At 42.4% G+C, this 24,257-nt stretch overlaps 1 pseudogene; it reads right to left on the bottom strand.

The window, feature by feature from the left end:
- Positions 1–3,406: 3,406 nt before the first annotated feature.
- The window catches only part of LOC138674487 (exosome complex component RRP41-like), a 47,025-nt pseudogene continuing 26,174 nt past the window's right edge, over positions 3,407–24,257 (bottom strand).

Genomic DNA, 24,257 nt, shown 5'->3' with positions numbered 1-24,257 from the left:
GGTGAGGCCATGGTCCTGCAGAGTCGGTGATGGCTAATGTGTTGAGGAAGCTACCGTCCTTCTGTGGGTCTGAGACTGTCAGGTGGCCTGGTGAGCAGGGCATTGCCCAGGTCAGTGCTCCCAGTTAGACAGATTCCCTAGGAACAAGGACGGATGAGCAGTCAGAGTGTGGAGCAGGTAACCCAGAGTTGGGGGACTGTGTGCACTGACAGGGGGTCAGTTAATGAACTGTGCAGTCACCCATGGTAACTGGATGGAGTAACATAGTAACAAAGTAACATAGTTAGTAAAGCCGAAAAAAGACATTTGTCCATCCAGTTCAGCCTATATTCCATCATAATAAATCCCCAGATCTACGTCTTCTACAGAACCTAATTGTATGATACAATATTGTTCTGCTCCAGGAAGACATCCAGGCCTCTCTTGAACCCCTCGACTGAGTTCGCCATCACCACCTCCTCAGGCAAGCAATTCCAGATTCTCACTGCCCTAACAGTAAAGAATCCTCTTCTATGTTGGTGGAAAAACCTTCTCTCCTCCAGACGCAAAGAATGCCCCCTTGTGCCCGTGACCTTCCTTGGTATAAACAGATCCTCAGCGAGATATTTGTATTGTCCCCTTATATACTTATACATGGTTATTAGATCGCCCCTCAGTCGTCTTTTTTCTAGACTAAATAATCCTAATTTCGCTAATCTATCTGGGTATTGTAGTTCTCCCATCCCCTTTATTAATTTTGTTGCCCTCCTTTGTACTCTCTCTAGTTCCATTATATCCTTCCTGAGCACCGGTGCCCAAAACTGGACACAGTACTCCATGTGCGGTCTAACTAGGGATTTGTACAGAGGCAGTATAATGCTCTCATCATGTGTATCCAGACCTCTTTTAATGCACCCCATGATCCTGTTTGCCTTGGCAGCTGCTGCCTGGCACTGGCTGCTCCAGGTACGTTTATCATTAACTAGGATCCCCAAGTCCTTCTCCCTGTCAGATTTACCCAGTGGTTTCCCATTCAGTGTGTAATGGTGATATTGATTCCTTCTTCCCATGTGTATAACCTTACATTTATCATTGTTAAACCTCATCTGCCACCTTTCAGCCCAAGTTTCCAACTTATCCAGATCCATCTGTAGCAGAATACTATCTTCTCTTGTATTAACTGCTTTACATAGTTTTGTATCATCTGCAAATATCGATATTTTACTGTGTAAACCTTCTACCAGATCATTAATGAATATGTTGAAGAGAACAGGTCCCAATACTGACCCCTGCGGTACCCCACTGGTCACAGCGACCCAGTTAGAGACTATACCATTTATAACTACCCTCTGCTTTCTATCACTAAGCCAGTTACTAACCCATTTACACACATTTTCCCCCAGACCAAGCATTCTCATTTTGTGTACCAACCTCTTGTGCGGCACGGTATCAAACGCTTTGGAAAAATCGAGATATACCACGTCCAATGACTCACCGTGGTCCAGCCTATAGCTTACCTCTTCATAAAAACTGATTAGATTGGTTTGACAGGAGCGATTTCTCATAAACCCATGCTGATATGGAGTTAAACAGTTATTCTCATTGAGATAATCCAGAATAACATCCCTCAGAAACCCTTCAAATATTTTACCAACAATAGAGGTTAGACTTACTGGCCTATAATTTCCAGGTTCACTTTTAGAGCCCTTTTTGAATATTGGCACCACATTTGCTATGCGCCAATCCTGCGGAACAGACCCTGTCGCTATAGAGTCCCTAAAAATAAGAAATAATGGTTTATCTACTACATTACTTAGTTCTCTTAGTACTCGTGGGTGTATGCCATCCGGACCCGGAGATTTATCTATTTTAATCTTATTTAGCCGGTTTCGCACCTCTTCTTGGGTTAGATTGGTGACCCTTAATATAGGGTTTTCATTGTTTCTTGGGATTTCACCTAGCATTTCATTTTCCACCGTGAATACCGTGGAGAAGAAGGTGTTTAATATGTTAGCTTTTTCCTCATCATCTACAACCATTCTTTCCTCACTATTTTTTAAGGGGCCTACATTTGTAGGGAGTAGGGTCCAGCATATTTAGAGACTGCTACCTAATGTCGTGTGTTGGTGCCTGTTGTGATCCATGGACATTAATGAACTGTTCAGCGTGCGGTCGGCCACGGTAACTGGACAAAGAGGTCCAGCGTGTTTACTGACTGGGTTTCAAAGCCGTATATATGAAGTATCTAAGTTAAAGCTGCAATTTAATGTCATCTGTTGGTGCCTATTGTGTTCCATGAAGTATATAATGAACTGTGCATGACCCAGTTTATGACTGCATAATAAACCGCATGGACTGTTTAATAGAGAAAATCGTGCCTGTGTGACTGAATCCTGCTGCTAAGCGAGTATTCCCCAACCCGCTAGTTATCACGGCATTAGACTATATATGGTTCTCCCACATGTGCTCAGAAGCCCCTCCTCCACCTTGCTGTATTCTAAGATGTGCTGGTAAAACAGGTTTCATTCAGGATTGATAGACAAGACATGTACTAGGCTCTCTCTTGCTTCCTGGGCAACATGAGGACCACATGGCTGAGTATAATCTGTAACCTGCTACTTACTAGGCCTTAGTGATAGTGAGGCATATGTGGGAGGGGTGATATTGTATGTGTGATTAGGGTAATTCGGGCAGTTAATTGTGGGTTTTTACTGTGTGATATTGTGATAGGTGATATTACTGTATTAGAGTTGTAATATCCGTATTGTTTATATATATACATATATATACGTATATATATGTATATATATATATTTATAGTCACCAGCTTGGGCATAAATATATGTATGTAACAGACTGTAGACTTGTGTGTGTAATAAATATACCTTGTTGATACACTGTTTTGTCTCAGCTAGTATATAATAAAAGGAAAAGATAACGTTGAGGCATTATTAAGTGGATATTAATTATTCTCAGGTCGAGTTTGGCGTTAATAGTTAATATCGGACCTCATTAGAGGTGAAGGGAGATTCTTCTTTTGATAACGATAAGTTTAGTATATTTTTAGGAGGGAATTCCATCCTTCAATCCCTGGCCTACTGAAAATAGATGTCTGGATAATTAAGATTAAATGCTGTGTCATCACATGGCTGAACCAAGTGATGACCCCCCCCGATAGGAGAGGGAAAGGAGGCCGAACCAGGCGATGACCCCAGACAGGAGAGGGAAAGACGGCCGAACCAGGCAATGACCCAACTTATGGTACCTTTTTTTCTCGAAATTTCAAAGAATGTGATATTTTCATACATGATAGATTTCTGACACTTCCTACATTCTGTATATCGATTTCTCACCATTTCCAAATCTTTCCTACCAGTTAGAAAATGAAAATATTCCAGTTCACCTTTCCATTTACACGTCACAGCATCTACTCTGCTCTTCGATCTCGGACCAGCACCGACACCTCCTGTAAGTGGTTGAACACCACCTGTTTCAGCACCGCGTACACGTTCTTACACGTCTTGCTGGCCGCTTCCATCACTCACTCCAGGTGATCCTCGTGCAGTCGCAAGTTCATCTCCAGCAGCGTGATCTGCTCAGACTTGGGTAACAGCGCTAAAAACAAGTGGGATCCTCCCGCAGACTCCTCCACGTAGCTGAGATCTGCCAGCGGTGTGTTCTCGATGAAGCTGGCTGAGCTAGTACACATGTAGTCCCACATGGGGATGCCGACAACGATCACTGCCAGGATGGCTGCGTTCACACATGTGCAGTAATTGCTGCCATCAGCCTGCAGGATCTAAAAGGAGAAAAACATCAAATAACTATATTGTAACCTAAAATTCTGCTACATGGCCCATCCCCAGTTACAGATAGCTGACAAAAAGAAAGCAATAGATGACAGCCCGACACTCCTGGCCTGATACAAGAGGAGATTGTACTCATCTGAATAGATATCAAGGTCAAGGTTCTTTTTTTCTGTTTGGCTGATAACAGAGAACAATAGAAGTACAGCAAACAGAGGTAGGATAAGACTCCAGGGCTTTGGCCACCACCCCTCCAGCTTGAGAAGGGGAATCCCCAAAGGCCAGTATCTTCGAGTTAAACAGAACTGTTCATCAATTACTAAATTTCACCATCAGGCCCGTGAATTGAGGGACAGATTTACAGACAGGGGTTACCCTTTAGATGTCCTGAATGAGGCCTTCAAAGGAGCGAGTGCAAGGGAGAGGACATCTTTATTAAAGAAAAGGGACTCGGAGGACTCCGAATCCCAGATAAGAATCATAGGCAATTTTGATAATAAATTAAGGGAGGTAAAAGGGATCCTATAAAAATATTGGAATATACTGAAAATGGACCCTGATATAGGTGACCTTATACCAGAAGTCCCATCTGTGACCTACCATAAGGGGAGATCCTTACGGGATCAGCTTGTGCACAGTGCATACTCCCCCATGGATACGCAACCAACTTGGTTGGAAAACAGGGAAAAGGGTAACTTCAAATGCAGAAAGTGTAAATTTTGCAAATACATTTTGAGGACTAATACCTTCATTAGTGCAATCACAAGTAAGACCTACCAAGACCTAGACACTTTTCCAATTGTAATACGACAGGGGTGGTGTATTTGTTTCAATGACAGTGTCCAATTGATCATATAGGGAAAACTAGACATGAATTTCGGAGAAGAGTGGGGGAACACCTATGAGATATTATTAATGGAATACCCTTATTTCTAGACATGTGAGGGATGTACACAGTGGGGCTTTGAACTGCTTCTATTTTATGGCAATGGATGTGGTTACACCACCAAAAAGGGAGGTAATTGGGATAGTCTTATTTTACGAAAGGAGGCCAGATGGATCTCCTGTATGAATAGTGTAACCCCGAATGGTCTCAACACTTTGGCTGTTTTCTGTGAACCTCCCATTCTCCTCCTTATAAGTGTCACTGGATTAGTCACCCTTTTACCATTTTTTTCGGACCTGTGAGAGAAAACAGCTATCGAGGCCCATTAATCTACTGTAGATAGGTGTTGGCCTAAATCAGCTATATTTATTGTATCATGGAAAACATAAAAATTGACTCTCGGAGATGTTGTTTTTTTGAGATTTATGGGTTACCACCTCACCGTTAATTCTCCCTTTGGTATGAGATGCTTCTGTGTATAAATGGACCAATCGACGGTCCTATATATGAATATGGGGATTAATTGAGAGGCTTACTCACTTCTAGATAAATTCGCTGACAAGGTAATCTCCCCAGAGGCTCAATAAATTTACAATAGAACGGGGCTAGGGAGAATAGCTACGGCGCATGTGCACAGTGAACCGCACGATGCGTCTCAATGTAATGGAGAGCGACAGACTGCTATGTCGGCTCATGCGTGATTTGGGCATGCGCGAGATGAACTGCATTTGCATTCCATATAGATAGGAAGTACATCCCCTGGCAAAAATTATGGCATCACCGGCCTTGGAGGAAGTTCATTCAGTTGTTTAATTTTGTAGAAAAAAAGCCAATCACAGACATGGCACAAAACTAAAGTCATTTCAAATATCAACTTTCTGGCTTTAAGAAACACTAAAAGAAATCAAGAACAAAAAAGTGGTAGTCAGTAATGGTTACTTTTTTTAACCAAGCATAGGGAAAAAAATATGGAATCACTCAATTCTAAAGAAAAAATTATGGAATCACCCTGTACATTTTCATACCCAAATATAAGACCTGCATCAAATTATATCTGCTCATTAGTCTGCATCTAATAAGGAGTGATCACATCTTGGAGAGCTGTTGCACCAAGTGGACTGACGTGAATCATGGCTCCAACACTTGAGAAGTCAACTGAAACAAAGGAGATGAATATCAAACTCTTAAAAGAGGGTAAATCATCACGCAATGTTGCAAAAGATGTTGCTTGTTCAGTCAGCTGTGTCTAAAATTTGGACCAAATACAAACAACATGGGAAGGTTGTTAAAGGCAAACATACTGGTAGACCAAGGAAGACATCAAAGAGTCAAGACCGGAAACTTAAAGCAATATGTCTCCTAAACAGGAAACGCACAACAAAACAAACGAGGAATGAATGGGTGGAAACTGGAGTTAACGTCTGTGACTGAACTGTAAGAAACCGCCTATAAGATAAATTCTTCTTTCTTCATATGTATCTAACCAGTATGTTCTCATGATGAACAGCATGATGAGGAAACACGTCGAGTACATGCATACTGGACTTATCATAAGGCTGGTAGCTGGGAAAAGTTTATATGCTATAATTGTTATCTTAAACTTAGGGATATGTGCAATAACAATGTGCTAGCCAACTATTAATGCACATGAAAGCAATCTCTGAGCTGTTGAACATGTGGGGTTTTCTTGTTCCCAATTCTCTGTCCTAAGTTTGTATTGTGTTGGGGATTATGTGCTATGTGCAATATGATACATACCTATATGATCTCTCTTTCAACAGCAGAATACTAATTGTCTAATATACACACCAGTGGAAGCGCTTTTTTTGATTGAATTTTTGTCTGTTCCCTTATTGGAAGGGCCCCCTCTAATGTCAAAAGTGGGGTACCACGTTAACCTGATTGCAAAGGGCTTTTTATGCAAATTAATTGACTGCATTTACATATATGCATATAACCTCTGTGCTATGATACATTGGGTATGGGAGTAGCTGTTTGATCTATATAACCTCACTAGCTGAAGAGCCCGGCGTTGCCTGGGCATAGTAAATATCTGTGGTTAGTTATAGCACCTCACTTGTCTTATTTTCCCATCACGCCTCTCATTTTCCCAATCACATCTTTCATTTTCCCCCTCCCACCTCTCATTTTCTCCCTCACTCCTCTCATTCCCCCCTAACACTTGTCATTTCAACCTGACATCTGTCATTTTCTGATCACTCCACTATTTTTCCTCACTCCTCTCATTTTGCACTCACACCTTTTCATTTTCACCTCACACCTCTCATTTTCACCTCATCACCTCAGTATATACATGTTTGTCATCTCCCTTATATATAGTATACATCTGTATGTCATCTCCTGTATATAGTATATACCTGTATGTCATCTCCCCTGTATATAGTATATACCTGAATGTCATCTCCTTCTATATATAGTATATACATGTATGTCATCTCCTCCTGTATATAGTATATACCTGTGTGTCATCTCCCCTGTATATAGTATATATCTGTGTCATCTCCTCCTGTATATAGTATATATCTGTGTCATCTCCTCCTGTATATAGTATATACCTATATAGTATAGTATATACCTGCATGTCATCTTCTATATATAGCATATACCTGTATGTCATCTCCTCCTGTATATAGTATATACCTGTAGGTCATCTGCTCCTGTATATAGTATATACCTGTGTGTCATCTCCTTCTGTATATAGTATATACCTGTATGTCATCTCCTCCTGTATATATATGTACCTGTATGTCATCTCCTCCTCTATATAGTATATACCTGTGTGTCATCTCTCCTGTATATAGTATATATCTGTGTGTCATCTCCCCTGTATATAGTATATACCTGTGTGTTATCTCCTCCTGTATTAGACCTCGTTCACACGTTATTTGCTCAGTATTTTTACCTCAGTATTTGTAAGCTAAATTGGCAGCCTGATAAATCCCCAGCCAACAGGAAGCCCTGCCCCTGGCAGTATATATTAGCTCACACATACACATAATAGACAGGTCATGTGACTGACAGCTGCCGTATTTCCTATATGGTACATTTGTTGTAGTTTGTCTGCTTATTAATCAGATTTTTATTTTTGAAGGATAATACCAGACTTGTGTGTGTTTTAGGGCGAGTTTAGTTTGTCAAGTTGTGTGTGTTGAGTTGCATGTGGCGACATGCATGTAGCGACTTTTGTGAGATGAGTTTTGTGTGGCAACATGCGTGTAGCAACTTTTTGTGTGTCGAGTTGCATGTGACAGGTTAGTGTAGCAAGTTGTGTGCAGCAAGTTTTGCGCATGGCGAGTTTTGCGCGTGGCGAGTTTTATGTGTGGTGCCTTTTGAGTATGTGAAAGTTTTGTGTGAGGCAACTTTTGCATGTGTTGCAACTTTTGTGCATGTGGCAATTTTTCCGCGTGTGCAAGTTTTGCGTGTGGCGAGTTTTCCATGAGGTGAGTTTTGCACTTGTGGCGAGTTTTGCAAGAGCCTAGTTTTTGCATGTGGCGAGTTCTGCGCGTGGCGAGTTTTGAGTGGCGACTTTTGTGTTTCGACTTTTATGTGGCGAGGTTGGTGTATTTGTGGTGAAATGTGTGCTGAGGGTAATATGTGTTCAAGCATGTGGTAGTGTGTGGCGCATTGTGTGTGTGTTCATATCCCCGTGTGTGGTGAGTATCCCATGTCGGGGCCCCACCTTAGCAATTGTACGGTATATACTCTTTGGCGCCATCACTCTCATTCTTTAAGTCCCCCTTGTTCACATCTGTCCGCTGTCAATTTGCCTCCTACACTTTTCCTTTCAATTTTTCGCATTGTGTAAATAGGAGCAAAATTGTTTGGTGAATTGGAAAGCGCGGGGTTAAAATTTCACCTCACAACATAGCCTATGACGCTCTCGGGTTCCAGACGTGTGACTGTGCAAAATTTTGTGGCTGTAGCTGCGACGGTGCAGATGCCAATCCCGGACATACATACACACACACATACACACATTCAGCTTTATATATTAGATTATATTCATTGCTTCTCTGGCTTTATCTGTATGCCCTTGTTATAGGGATTCCCTTCTCTGATATAGTGCACGTACCATATGATATATCAGAGATAGGGCACTACGCTGATTTGACCAGATGGTACCTTTCTTCTGACCCCTTGCACCCTGTATATATTCTTTGTTAGGGACTCCTTAGGGAGAGGGAGGGATAGCCGGCGACGAGCGGAGGCGCCACTGCGCAGGTATAGGGTGCCAACCTCCGCAGTTAGGTAGAGAGACATCAGTGCAATATTAGGGTGAACCCTTCTTTCCCCCTCCCCTATATATATTTTTTGCAGGCAAAAAATTAGTGTTTGTCATTCTTTGTGAGTCATAAATTGTCATTGTTTTTATTGAAAAATATTCTTTCTAAGTAATATTATTAAAACTTACGTTTTATATGACTTATTTTAAAAATTGGGTACATACATTGGTGAATAACAATAGAAGTACAGCAAACAGAGGTAGGATAAAGGTACCTTCACACTGAACAACTTAACAACGATATCGCTAGCAATCCGTGACATTGCAGCGTCCTGGATAGCGATATCGTTGTGTTTGACACGCAGCAGCGATCTGGATCCTGCTGTGACATCGTTGGTCGGAGCAGAAAGGCCAGAACTTTATTTTGTCGCTGGATCTCCCGCAGACATCGCTGAATCGGCGTGTGTGACGCCGATTCAGCGATGTCTTCACTGGTAACCAGGGTAAACATCGGGTTACTAAGCACAGGGCCGCGCTTAGTAACCCAATATTTACCCTGGTTACCAGTGTAAATGTAAAAAAAAAAACACTACATACTTACATTCCGGTGTCTGTCGCGTCCCCTCGGTGTCTGTCACGTCCCCTCGCCGTCAGCTTCCCTACACAGTGTCAGCGCCGGCCGGCCGTAAAGCAGAGCACAGCGGTGACATCACCGCTGTGCTTTACGTCCAGCGCTTACACAGTGCAGGGAAGCAGAACGCCGGGGGACGCGACAGACACCGGAATGTAAGTATGTAGTGTTTGGTTTTTTTTACATTTACACTGGTAACCAGGGTAAACATCGGGTTACTAAGCGCGGCCCTGCGCTTAGTAACCCAATGTTTACCCTGGTTACCCGGGGACCTCGGCATCGTTGGTCGCTGGAGAGCTGTCTGCTCTCCAGCGACCACACAGCGACGCTGCAGCGATCGGCATTGTTGTCTAGATCGCTGCAGCGTCGCTAAATGTGACGGTACCTTATAAGTCCGGGGCTTTGGACACCATACAGATAAGGCTATGTACACATTAGACTGATGTCGGCTGAACCCGCCAATATCAACAGTTCCAGCTGACAATCTAATCTGTATAGGAGCGCCGTCCGACTGATGGTCAGAGAGATGTCGAGCGGACATTGATTTATTTTTGCTCTCATAAGCCCCTTGAACCTGCATCGCTCTGATTGCTCACACTATACACAACTGGAGGCAGAATACAGGAGGACATGCTGAACCGATACCACGTGCGTCGGCCCTTCTCACCTGCACGTATATATAGATCTGAGAGCGAGGGTGCAGCTGGGTGAGGATGGTGGCCTCAAATGTCTGCTTCAGGTGCAGGGTCATCTTGATGGATGTACAGTCACCGTGCGGCCGGCGCTTCCTTTTGCTGGTGCTGTAGGTGGCCATGCTGTACTGGCAGTCCACCACCACGAACTGGAGGGTTTTAGCCAGAGAGCTGTGGATCTAAGAGAAGAAAGAGAGAAGACCGAGACAGTATCAGCGCCACACGATGTCAATTATTTGTACTTTCTTTTGGTGTTCATGACGCACGCAGATTCACGAATAAATAAAAAATATGCAATTTTTGTTTTCCCCCTTTTCTACAGTTAAAAGTTCGTCTAAAATGCAGCAAAATTTTAGGAAAAAATGGATGGAAACAAAATGCTGGACAGATCTGAAGTGGCAGCAATGAGTCAGGATCTAAATTCCATTGATCACTTGTAGAGAGATCTTACATTGCTCCAGGTTGCTCATAGCTCACCTTCTCCCAACAGCAGTTTGTAAAAAGAGCACTCCAAAATTCCAGCTGAGAGGTGTAAGAAGCTTGTGGATGGTTATAAGAAGTGATTTATTCCAAAGGATGTAGCAAATATTAAGTTGAGGATGTCAACAATCTTGTCTGGCCCATTTTGTTTTTTTTGTGTGAAATTACAGTCCTGCTGGAGAATGAAATTTCCATCTCCATAAAGCTTGTCGTCAGAGGGAAGCATGAAGTGCTCTAAAATTTCCTGGTAGACGGCTGCGCTGACTTTGGTCTTGATAAAACACAGTGCACCTACACCAGCAGATGACACGGCTCCCCAAACCATCATTGATTGTGGAAACTTCAGAGTAGACCTCAAGCAGCTTGGATTGTGTGCCTCTCCACTCTTCCTCCAGACTCTGGGACATTGATTTCCAAATGAAATACTAAATTTACTTTCATCTGAAAACACCTAGGACCACTGAGCAACAGTCCAGTTCTTTTTCTCCTTGGCCCAGGTAAGATGCTTCTGGCATTGTCTATTGCTCATGAGTGGCTTGACACAAGGAATGCGACACTTGTAGTCCATGTCCTGGATACATCTGTGTGTGGTGGCACTTGAAGCAATGATTCCAGCAGCAGTCCACTCCTTGTGAATCTCCCCCAAATTTTTGAATGGCTTTTTCTTAACAATCCTTTCAAGGCTGCGGTTATCCTGGTTGATTGTGCACCTTTTTCTACCACACTTTTTCCTTCCACTCAACTTTCCATTAATATTCTTGGATACAGCACTCTGTGAACAGCCGGCTTCTATAGCAATTACCTTTTGTGGCTTACCCTCCTTGTGGAGTGTGTCAATAACTGCCTTCTGGACATCTGTCAGGTCAGCAGTCTTCCCCATGATTGCGGAGCTACTGAAACAGACCAAGGGACCTTTTTAAATGCTTAGGAAGCCTTTGCAGGTGTTTTTTGTTAATTATTCTAATTTACTGAGATAATGCCATTTGGGTCTTAATTGGCTGTAAGCCATAATCATCAACATTAACAGAAACAAACACGTGAAATAGATCACTCTGTTTTTAATGACTCTATATAATATATGAGTTTCACTTTTTGTATTGAAGAACTGAAATAAATTAACTTTTTGATGATATTCTAATTTTGTAAGAAGCACCTGTATGTCCAATTTGCCTTTTTTCTGTTTTTTTTTCAGTGTTGTTCCAATCAGGGCCGGTGTCAGCACTTGAGCAAGTGCTGGGGCCAAGAGCAGGTGGGAGGTCCCACTCACCATAGGTGACACCGGCACGCTATGGGGGCCCGCTGCCAGTGCCTGCGAGTTTTCCCCTCTGCCTGCTTGCTCAAGACCCCGATACTAGCAATACTCACCTCTCCCCATTCCTCCGCTGAGGTGTGACGTCACGTCTGCACGCCCTCTGCTCTGAACAGTCATAGTGCAGAGAGCCGGAAGACGATGATGCTGAGGAGGCTGATGCAGAGCAGCGGCCAGTGAGGAGAGGTGTTTCATTTTTTTTTAATGTTTGGAGCAATATATGGGGCCTATTCTGTATAGAGCATTATATGGGGCCCATTATATATGCAGCAATATAAAGGGCCCATCAGATACTGGAGCATTATAAGGAGCCCATTCTGTATGGAGCATTATATGGGGCCCATTATGTATGGGGCATTATTTGGGGCTCATTATATATGGAGCAATATACTGTATGGAGCATTATATGAGGCTCATTATTCTTTATGGAGCCTTATATGTGGCTCATTATACTGTATAGAGCAATATATGGGGCTCTTTATTTAGGATGGAGCATTATATCGGGCTCATTCTGTATGGAGCATTATATGGGGCTCATTTTTTTTTAGCATGGAACAATATATGGGGCTCAATATACTGTATTGAGCAATATATGGGTCCCACTATACTGAATGGAGCAATATATGGAGTTCATTATACTGTGGAGCAATATATGGGGCTCATTATTGTGTATGGAGCAAAATATGGGGTCCATTATATTGGACGGACCAATATATGGGCTCTTTATTCTGTATGGAGCACTATGGGTGCCCATAATACTGTGTAGAGCATTTTATTGGGCTCATTATTCTGTGTGGAGCAATAAATGGGGCTCATTATACTGTATGGCACAATATATGGGGCTCAGAATTCTGTATGGCTCAGTATATGGGTCCATTATTCTGCATGGAGCAGTTTTTGGGGCTCATTATAGTGTATGGGGCATTATATAAGGCTCATTATACTGTATGGGGTAATATATGGGGTCCATTATGCTGTATGAAGCAATATATGTGGCCCATTATATTGTACGGACCAATATATGGGCTCTTTATTCTGTATGGAGCACAAGGGGTGCCCATAATACTGTGTAGAGCATTATATTGGGCTCATTCTGTATGGAGCAATATATGGGGCCCATTTTACTGTATGGAGCAATATATGGGGCTCATACTTCCGTATGGAGCATTATATGGGGCTCATTATTCTGTATGGAACAATATATGGGGCTCATTATACTGTATTGAGCAATATATGGAGTTCATTATACTGTGGAGAACCATAGGGGGCTCATTATTCTGTATGGAGCAATATATGGGGTCTATTATAATGTGGAACAATGTATGGGGTTCATTTTTCTGTATGGAGCGATATATGGGGTCCATTATATTGTACAGACCAATATATTGGTTCTTTATTATGTACGGAGGACTATGGTGCCCATAATACTCTGTAGAGCATTATATTGGACTCATTATATTGTATGGAGCAATATATGGGGTTCATTATACTGTATGGAGCAATATATGGGGTTCGTTATACTGTATGGAGCATTATATGGGCTCATTATACTGTATTGAGCAATATATGGGCCTCATTCAGTATGGCGCAATATATGGGGTCCATTCTGCATGGAGCAATTTTGGGGCTCATTATAGTGTATGGAGCATTATATAAGGCTCATTATACTGTATGGAGTAATATATGGGGTCCACTATTCTGTATGGAGCAATATATGGGGTCTATTATTCTGTTTGAAGCAATATATGGGGCTCATTATTCTGTATGGAGTACTTTGTGGTGTCCATAATACTATATGGAGCAATATATTGGACTCATTATAGTGTATGGAGCAATATATGAGGCTCATTATTCTGTATGGAGGAATATATGGGGGTTATTATTCTGTACTGAGGACTATGTGGTGCCCATAATACCATATGGAGGACTATACTGTCCGGTTTCTGAGCTATTGTAGAATTTACAAAAGAGCCTATGAAGAAAAAAGATTAAAGGTGGCACTCACCGTCCCATTTGAAAGTTATGTTAGGCTTCTTTCACACTAGCGTCGGGCTCAGCCCATCGCAGTGCGTCGGGCCGAGGTTACCGACGCTAGCGTTGTCTCCGCCGCACAACGGGTGCAGCGGATGATGCTGCTTTTCTGCGCATCCGCTGCCCCATTGTGAGGTGTGGGGAGGTGGGGGCGGAGTTCCGGCCGCGCATGCGCGGTCGGAAAAGATGGTCCGTCGGCTGTAAAAAAGTTACATAGAACGTTTTTGCGGCCGACGGTCCGCCACAACACGGCGCAACCGTCGCGCGACGGTTGCGACGTGTGGCAATCCGTCGCAATGCGTCGCGTAATGTTAGTCAATAGAGAAAAAACGCATCCTGCAAACACTTTTGCAGGATGTTTTTTCTGCAAAACGACGCATTGAAAAGGGTTTGCAGTTAACTCTAGTGTGAAAGAAGCCTTAGATTACTTTATTTCTCACACACTTTCATTAGCATGTACAATAGATATCACTCGTGTAATATAAGAAGTGAAATCTTTGGCATTGTACTATCCCTATATTTCTTTGCTGTATCTGTACATCATGAATTGTGGTATGTGTTACAGGAGTCCACTGAGACTCTTTCGTCCGGGGCTTACAAAAACCTGGAGCCGTCCGTGGTTCAAATACACAGAAAGGAAATAAATGTGTAATAAAACGTGCGTGACTACAACAATGTTCTGGGAGAAAAACTTCATTTTCTGGAACACTTTCACGGGTGCCAACACTTTCGGCCATGACTGTTTTGTGGACAATGTTTGGGGTTTTCAGGTGTTTTTGTTTGATTCATCAATTGTGATTTTTTTAACAAGTCGCATTTTCGAGCGAATGTTTTCCTGTTCCCTCAGAACTGATTTTATGAACTACACCTTTATAATTTTTTGCACATTTTGTGACATTTTTAAGAGGAACGTGAAATAATTTGTGCTAAAAAGTTGCAAAAAAACCAACAGAAAGACAAAAATAAAGAGCGGTGCTCCACCTGTTAACCAGTTAAATACCACTGTTAATCTGTGACAGCAGCATCTACACTGCGCCGGCAGGGGAACACGTCATTCCACATGCCCATCGCGATCATGGTGCGGCATGACACCATAGGGTCTGCTGAAGACCCCCATTTCTGTCATGGCGGTCTCCTGTGAACGCCGGCTTCTGTTCATAGGAGACCGCGATATTTGCTATATACAGCAAAACTAATAGTGCTGCTGTGTATAGAACAAGCGATCAGATGATCAAAGGGTCACGTCCCCTAAGGAGACTATTACAGTTAAAACTTTAAAAAAATGTTTTAACCCCTTACTGACATCGGACGTATTAGTACACCGTTCACGTTTTGATGTGGGCTCCGGCGGTGAACTGAGCCTGCATCAAAGCCAGGACATGTCAGCTGTTTGGAACAGCTGACATGTACCCACAATAGGCACGGGTGGAATCGCAATCCACCTGCGCCTATTAACGAGTTAACTGCCGCTGTCAAACTGACAGCAGCAATTAAATCGTGCTTCTGGCAATCCGGACGGAAATATGCACCCTGCTGACCCCCGTCACGTGATTGGGGGTCATCGGTTCATCAGCATGACAACCATAGGTCTCCTTGAGACGTCTATGGTTGTTGATGCCGGACTGCTATGAGTGCCACCCTGTGGCAATCTGGGTAATACAAAAAAGGATTAACCTGATCGCTAAATGGCATAGCGAGAAAAAAATTCGAAAAGCCAGAAATTTTTTTGGGTAGCTGCGACATTGCATTAAAATGCAATAACCGGCGATCAAAAGATTATATCTGGAACAAAATGATTTCATTAAAAACGTCAGCTCGGCGCGCAAAAAATTAGCCCTCACCCAACCCGAGATCAAGACAAATGGAGACGCTACGGGTCTCGGAACATGGCACAATTTTTTTTTTAAGCAAACTTTAGAATTTTTTTTTCACTACTTAGACAAAAAAGAACCTAGACATGTTTGGTGTCTATGAACTCATAGTGACCTGGAGAATCATAATGGCAGGTCAAAACAAAAAACTGTTAGATACAGACTGGGATAATTGTGGTTAATTTCTATATCTGTGCTGCTGAATCATTAGAATTCCAGAATTATTAGTACATGTGGCTTTATTATTCTACGTGTTTCAGAGTTCAAGTCTCCTTCATCAGGAAACACCACAGGAATTTACCACAATTAGGCTGCCGTCAAACTATCAGTATTTGGTCAATATTTTACATCAGTATTTGTAAGCCAAAACCAGGAGTGGACAATCAGAGGAAAAGTATAATAGAAACATGTCGGGATCACACTCAGTCGGAGCAGCCTTTGGGAGTGGGGATTCACCAGAAATAATACACAAGACACGTCTTGTATAGTGTATCACTGGGAAGTCTCTGAAGCACGCCTGCCTTCAATGTGCTATCCCTTCTTTATATAGTTGTTTCAGTAGGTTTAGTGGTTATACAAGTTTTGCATGTTTAAACAAAGAGACAAAACAGGAAAGAAAGAAAAGAAAAGAAAACAGTTTCGTGGGCGGCAGTTTCACAACAAACAGTACAAAGGCAATTCCACAGACAAGAAAAACAGGATTTCATACTATAGCTAAAATGTCCTTGAATGGACAGGTCAATATTTATCACAAATTCTTTTTTTTTTATTTTTGTTCATTGAGGTAATCATTTTTGTTCTGCTCTTCACAATCCCCCCTTTGACATATTCCATTCAAAACCTTGTCGATCATTTTAGTCATTCTTTTTGTGATATTACAAAAAAAAACTTTATATTCTCGCATCCATTACACAAAATTTATTTGTGCATACCGAGATACCCTTGAGTACAACCTTGAATAATACATATATAATTACAATAACCATAACTGTATGTATTAGGCTTTGCATAATCCCGGTAACCCACCCACCGATCCCTCTGAACCAATTGGCCGGGTTAAGAAAAGAAAAGGTATCTGACCACCAGCTATCCTTATTTTGGTCATTGTCTTTGTCATACTGATCCCTGAGTCGTTGTACGTCTTTTAATTTAAATCTCATACTCATAGTACTATTCGGGTCTATATAATGACAGCAGGTGGGTCCGATGATTTGACACATACCCCCTTGTGAGGCAGTTAGGTAATCCAATACCAGGGTATGTTGGTTAGTGACTATTATAAGCTGATTCTGTACAGCTATACTAGTATTTAATATGTCCAATATATCCCAAATCTGATCATCTAGATAATCCGTGGCTCTAACTAATTTATCCCACATTTGTGTTAACATAGGATAAATAAAAATGGTACTAGTGACCTCAGGTTAGCATCCTCAATAATCAGAACCTCCCACTCCCGTCTCCAAGACTTTACACGTGCTGCGCCGATTCTTTGGAATGCACTACCTAGGTTAATACGATTAATCCCCAATCCCCACAGTTTTAAGCGTGCCCTAAAAACTCATTTGTTCAGACTGGCCTACCGCCTCAATGCATTAACCTAACGATCCCTGTGTGGCCTATTTATAATAAAAAAAAAAAAAAAAAAGGTTCCTCGCATCATGTTCTCATACACTTTATGCAGTATTAGCCCTCTGTGTCTGTACTGCTACATACTTAGGCAGGTAACTGGTTCATGCAGCTTTACATGAACACCTGAGCCTTACACTATAGCTGGTCCGAATAACTAAAGCAATTGTTACCATCCACCTCTCGTGTCTCCCCTTTTCCCCATAGTTTGTAAGCTTGCGAGCAGGGCCCTCACTCCTCCTGGTATCTGTTTTGAACTGTATTTCTGTTATGCTGTAATGTCTATTGTCTGTACAAGTCCCCTCTATAATTTGTAAAGCGCTGCGGAATATGTTGGCGCTATATAAATAAAATTATTATTATTATTATTATACTAGCAATTTTGTTGGGAATTCCCATTTTTACTATATGCGGCCTCCCCGAGGGACGTGGTGAGTTATCTGCAGCTCTTTTATACAGTGTGTGCTTGGGCACGGCTTGCATATTCACTTGTTTATTTGAAATTATGAAAGTAGCCGGGGTTAGGCGTCCTAATGTACAAGTACCCTTTATACCTACGGGAAGCCATTTATATGCTCCTTCTCCGCATATCCAAAATGTACCCTCAGGCAGATCCCACAAAGCTGAGTGCTGCAATACCAATCTGTGAGCCAAATCCACAAAACTAGATACATTCTGAAGCATACACCAAGAGGGTTTTTGTCCCAAGGGGCTACAGTATTCAGTCTTTCCCATGCCTCCGTTGAGGTTAACATTATTAACATCAATATCATGAGTCTTATACTGCTTTTTTGCAATGGCTTGCATGTATCCATGATGCCTTTCCTTCAAGCTTGACTGCTGTTGGAGTTGTTAACAGGACTTGGAAAGGTCCGTCAAATCTCGGTTCCAGAGTCTTTCTGGTGTGTCTTTTCACGTAGACTTGATCACCAGGTTCCAACTTGTGGCCTCCTTCGAGATTTTCTGGATCTGGAAGGGAAGCAAAAACTTGCGAATGCACTTTAGTTAAACGTTTTTGTAATTCTTGTACATAAGCAGTTAAAGTCTCAGTATTCAACATCAGTTGTTGTGGAAAATAACAACCCAAATTTGCTGCTCTACCAAAAAGAATCTCATGTGGTGACAGCTTAGCCTTCCCCCTTGGGGTGTTTCGGATGGAATACAGGGCAAGTGGTAGACACTCGGTCCAAGGCTTTCCTGTTTCTGCCATGGCCTTCTGGATTTTTAATTTTATTGTCCCATTTAATCTTTCCACTTTACCTGAACTCTGTGGATGATATGGAGTGTGAAACTGGTTTTCTACTCCCAACATTTTCATAACATTCTGGAATATTTCCCCAGTAAAATGGGTACCCCTATCTGACTCGACCACCTCAGGCATGCCGTAACGGGGTATCAGTTCATGTGCTATTTTAATGGCAGTAGTTTTTGCTGAGGCTTTACGAACTGGATAAGCCTCTGGCCACCCTGAGAACATGTCCACACACACAAGCACATATTCGTATCCATTGTACCTAGGAAGTTGGATGTAGTCGATCTGGAGTCTTTGAAAGGGATACAGTGGTCTTACATGATGCTTGGTTGGGGTTTTAATGGCCTGACCTGGATTGTGTGCCAGGCATATAGCGCATGCAGCACACATGTTCCGAGCAAAATTACCAAAGCCTGGAGTCAACCACCTTTCTTTTACCTTGAGCGTCATACAATTTGCCGACACATGCGTGGGTAGGTGGAGGTCACTTGCCACTGTGGGGTACCAGGCTCTGGGTAAACGCAACAAAGTTCCTTTTTTCCATAATCCTTGCTGATCTTCTGCCCCTTTTTTCTGCCACTGCCCTCGTTCTTCGTCGTCTACCTGTTTCTGAGCTTCCTTCAATCTTTCCTCATCATCTTCAGAGCTATCTAGTGTGTGGGCATGATGTAAGGGTTTACGTGCTGCCTGTTTTGCTGCCTTATCGGCTTTATCGTTACCCCTGGCTTCCTCGGTGTCGAGTCTCACATGTGCAGCTACCTTTATCACCGCTATTTCTTTAGTTTCTTGTGCTGCCTCCAGAATCTGTCTAATGAGGGAGGCATGTTTAACAGGTTGGCCTGAAGCAGTCATATAACCTCTGGCTCTCCATATTACGCCAAAATCGAAAATAATGCCATGTGCATATCTAGAATCAGTGTATATGTTTGCTGTCTGATCTTTGGCTATTTTTAGAGCTTCAACTAATGCCGTAAGTTCTGCTTCTTGTGCAGACTGATTAGCAGGGAGAGGTTCTGCTTTCAGCACTTCATGCTGAGTTACTACCGCATAACCTGTATGAAATTGTCCATTCATATCTGCATATCTACTGCCATCTATGAAAAGTTCAAATGTAGCATTACAGAGTGGCTTGTCACGTACATTACATAAGCCCTGAGTCTCTTGTTCCATTAATTGTACACAATCATGCATTGACTTTGATGGGTCAAAGGAGTTGGAGAGTGCAGTTGCAGTTTCCTCAGGTATGGTACCCCCCTCAGACTCTAAAGGGAGCAAAGACGCGAGATTAAGAGTCTGAATCCTGGCAAAGGAAATGTTGGGCGGCAGTAGTAGGGAACATTGGAGACGGAGGTGTCTGGCCATTGAAATATGTTTAGGTTGGACCTGGTTAAGAATGCCATGTACATCATGAGTGGTCTGAACTAGAAGTGGGTGATCAAGAACAATCTCAGAAGCTTTATCTAATAACAGTGAAATTGCGGCTACTACTCTTACACAAGAAGGTGCGGCTCTAGCTACAGGGTCCAGATGAGCTGATATGTATGCCACAGGTCTCTGTTTGTGTCCATGTTTTTGTGTGAGCACCCCTGTAGCATGTGAGGATATCTCAGCTGCCATCAATTGAAAAGGTTTAGTGTAGTCTGGGAGTCCCAAAGCCGGAGCTGATACCAGTGCTGTTTTCAAAGAGGAAAATGACTGTTTAGCCTCTTCACTGAGTGAATATGGTGTGTTGGCAATACAGTCATATAAAGGCTGCATGAGTTGACTTGCATGTATGATCCACTGTCTACAGTGTGAAACAATACCTAGGAAAGCACGCAGCTGTTTGTGATTCCTGGGTTCAAGCATGTTACGTATGGCTTCCGTACGTTGAGGTGTGAGGTGTCTGATGCCCTGTGATATGCAGTGACCTAAAAACACGACTGTTTGTTGACAAGCCTGGAGTTTCTGTCTATTTACTTTACAGCCTTCTTGCGCTAGGAAAATTAAGAAATTAACAGTTGAGGTAACTGCCGTCTGCTCATCAGGGCAACAAATAAGTAAGTCATCTACATACTGTAGAATGACTACTCCTGGTTCTGGGATGAAATTTTTTAGCACGGTCTGCATTGCTTCAGAGTACAAAGTTGGTGAGTGTACCATACCTTGTGGCAATCTTGTCCATGCTAATTGTTTACCCTTGAATGTAAAGGCAAACAAATGCCAACAGTTCTTATGTAGTGGCACAGAAAAAAAATGCGTTTGATAAGTCAATTACCGTAAAATATGCAGCAGTGCTGGGAATTTGAGACAGTAAGGTATGAGGATTCGGTACCACAGGGGTGACCGGTGCCAAAACCTTATTGATTTCCCGTAAGTCGTGCACCATGCGATATTTCACCATAGTTTCTTTGGAGGACACTTTCTTTTAACAGGATATAAGGGTGTATTGGCGGGTGACCTGATTTCTACCAAAACACCTTGTAACACATAATCCTGAATTTGTTGAGAAATCGCCTGTTCTTGCTGGGCGCTGATGGGGTATTGCCTAAGCTGAGGTAATATGGTTCCCGGGGCAGTTTCTAACAGTATAGGAGCTACTGATAAAAATCCTACATCAGTGTCTCCTTTTGCCCATAGGCTGTCAGGAACCCGAGACAAGTCAATTTTTGCTTGTTGAGTGTAAATTTCGGGAAAATCCTCCATTGCCTGTATTCTAACATATGGTTCCAGAGTTTCTGCATCTTCAGGGATGGTCAGCATAACTGAGACATCAGTACCCAACAAGCAGGTAGGTGCACCTTTAGCAAATAAAAATTTGGATACAAAAGTTTTAGGGCTAAAGCTCACATTTAAAGGTTTTGTAAAGGGCAACGCCTGAATTTTACCATCATACCCTTCTGCATATGTAACCTTTGAGGATATATTGTCAGGATATGGTAAAAAGTCCTGATTTAAAATGGAGGATGTTGCTCCCGTATCTATCAGAAAAGGTACATTTTTACCCTCAACTTCAACTTGTATTATTGGTCTTCTAGAAGGAAGAGAGACCTGCATAACTTTCAGTCATTCTGAGCTGTCTGTTTGATCAGGCACTGGGTTATTTATCCTATTTTTGGGTACAAAGGTTCCTGAATCTATATCTGTTTTTCTCTTCCTACATTCCCTTTGGAAATGTCCTGGCTTCTTACAGTAATGACAAGTAAACTTTTGATTAGCAGAGCCAGTATTAGCCTGTGCAATTCTTACTGGCTTAGAATTTTCTCTTAAGTCCATTTCTATCCCTACAGCTTTCTGTCTAGCCAGGTGTGGGTCTTCCAAGGTTCTCCAATCAGGGGTTGCGGCCTTAAGCTTTTCCTTCACTTTTGGAGACAATCCATCTATAAAGGTTTTTGTAACTAACCTCATCATTCCTGGAGCGGTTAGATCCATGCCTTCATCTCTGAAATTATTTTCTACACTTAGATAATATTCGTCTACTGATTGTCCAGATTTCTGAGCCACCACTCCCGTTGTTCCTCTCTGCCTCTGTCTCTCCCTCATGAAAACCATTAAGTGATCTACAAATTGTGTACCTGATTCTATCGTTTGTAAGGCACCATCTCCTGCTTGGGGCCTATGTACCTGTAGATTTGCTAATAGCTCCTGGAAGAGTCCAGGAGTCATTTTCATTCTACATAATTCTTCTCCATCTGCCCAAACTCCAGCGTGAGTCTGCATAATTTGCTGTATATATTGTGCAAATCTAACTGGACACTGGGTGGGATCTGGTGCGTTATGCAAGAGAGACATGCCTTCAGCGGGGGACCAAGGGAAATATTGTCGAGTTTGGTGATATCTAGTTCCCATTACTCCGTCAGCACCAGGTTCCCTAAAGGGTCTTGGTACTACCCTAACAGGGGCAAGTACAGCGCCATGTCTAGGTGTACCACAGGCTAGGCAATCATTTCTCCAGTCTGGATTTTGTTGTCCACAGTGCGGACATACCCATCCTCCTGGTCCGGCTAAACTTTGAGGTGGTGTTTGGAGAAAAGATGGGGCATGTGGGTTAAGGTATGGGGGTGGGGTATTTTTAGATTCCACATTTTGTTTTTCTCCACAGCCTGTGGGTCTAATACACCACTTTTTACTCTGTTGATTATATGTCCATCCCTCATTTTCTGCTACCCTAGAGACATCAATCAATGCTTGGATCTGATCTATCCATTTCTTGTCTCTGATTATGCCTTTTTTCCTTTCCTGAATTCCTTCCCATCCATAGTTTTCTACTAAAAGCTTCTGCCCTAGTAACTCCAAACTTACTAAAAATCTTTTTCAGCCCCTTAGTGGCATCTTCACCACTTCTCTCCTTTATGATAGTATAGATATCTAATTCTTCTGGTTCCGACTTTGTTTGCTTATTCCCCATTTTCTTATCCTGAGCTTTCTTGCCCTAGGTGGCGTTTGGGTATGAGAATACCTCGTTACCTTCTTCCTAAGGAGCTAGGATGTCTTTTTTCTTGCCCTAGGTGGCGTTTGGGTATGAGAATACCTCGTTACCTTCTTCCTAAGGAGCTAGGATGTTTAAACTGTGTTGATGTAAGAAAATCCTGATTCCTACACCTATAGCAAACAACACAAATGCAACCAGACAGAAAAAGAAAAAGAACATACAACGTATCTTGTCCCAGGCTAATTTATCTGCCCTGGGCTTATACTATCACATACAACGTATTCTTGTCCCAGGCTAATTTATCTGTCCTGGGCTCATACTATCATACACTTATCCGTCACCAGGTTTTTGTCAAAGACAGGATCAGAGATTGAACATAGGCGCGGAGGTCTCCCCGAAAGGACGCAACCACGTTGCCCAGTGGGACAGTCACTTCTTCTGTTTCAACCCCCTGGGCGGCTTATAGGGCTATTCCCAACTTCCACACACCTTCTATTCACATTCACTCTCATTCAATGCCGTACTCCGTGAGGTGATCAATTCCTAAATAGTTCAAGAACCCGAGCTATAGGTATCCTCCTCTACTAGAACTACCCGCTAAAGAACACGACACAGAAAATCTTACGGACAGTGCAGGGCAGATATAAGAGATCTAACAGTGTCTCTTACCTGGCCAGGTTTTTGTTCATCTGCCGTCCATTATCCCAGATTCTCTTTTCGTTCGTATTTTGCCGGTGTTCTTGAAGGAATACACAGACCTCGGGTCCCTGTTCGGGCGCCAGGAAATGTTGGGATCACACTCAGTCGGAGCAGCCTTTGGAAGTGGGGATTCACCAGAAATAATACACAAGACACGTCTTGTATAGTGTATCACTGGGAAGTCTCTGAAGCACGCCTGCCTTCAATGTGCTATCCCTTCTTTATATAGTTGTTTCAGTAGGTTTAGTGGTTATACAAGTTTTGCATGTTTAAACAAAGAGACAAAACAGGAAAGAAAGAAAAGAAAAGAAAACAGTTTCGTGGGCGGCAGTTTCACA

This window comes from Ranitomeya imitator, chromosome 4, assembly GCF_032444005.1.
Source record: "Ranitomeya imitator isolate aRanImi1 chromosome 4, aRanImi1.pri, whole genome shotgun sequence".
NCBI lineage: Eukaryota > Metazoa > Chordata > Amphibia > Anura > Dendrobatidae > Ranitomeya > Ranitomeya imitator.
The sequence above is the reverse complement of the archived record's forward strand: the minus strand, read 5'-3'. Positions and strand labels throughout refer to the sequence as shown.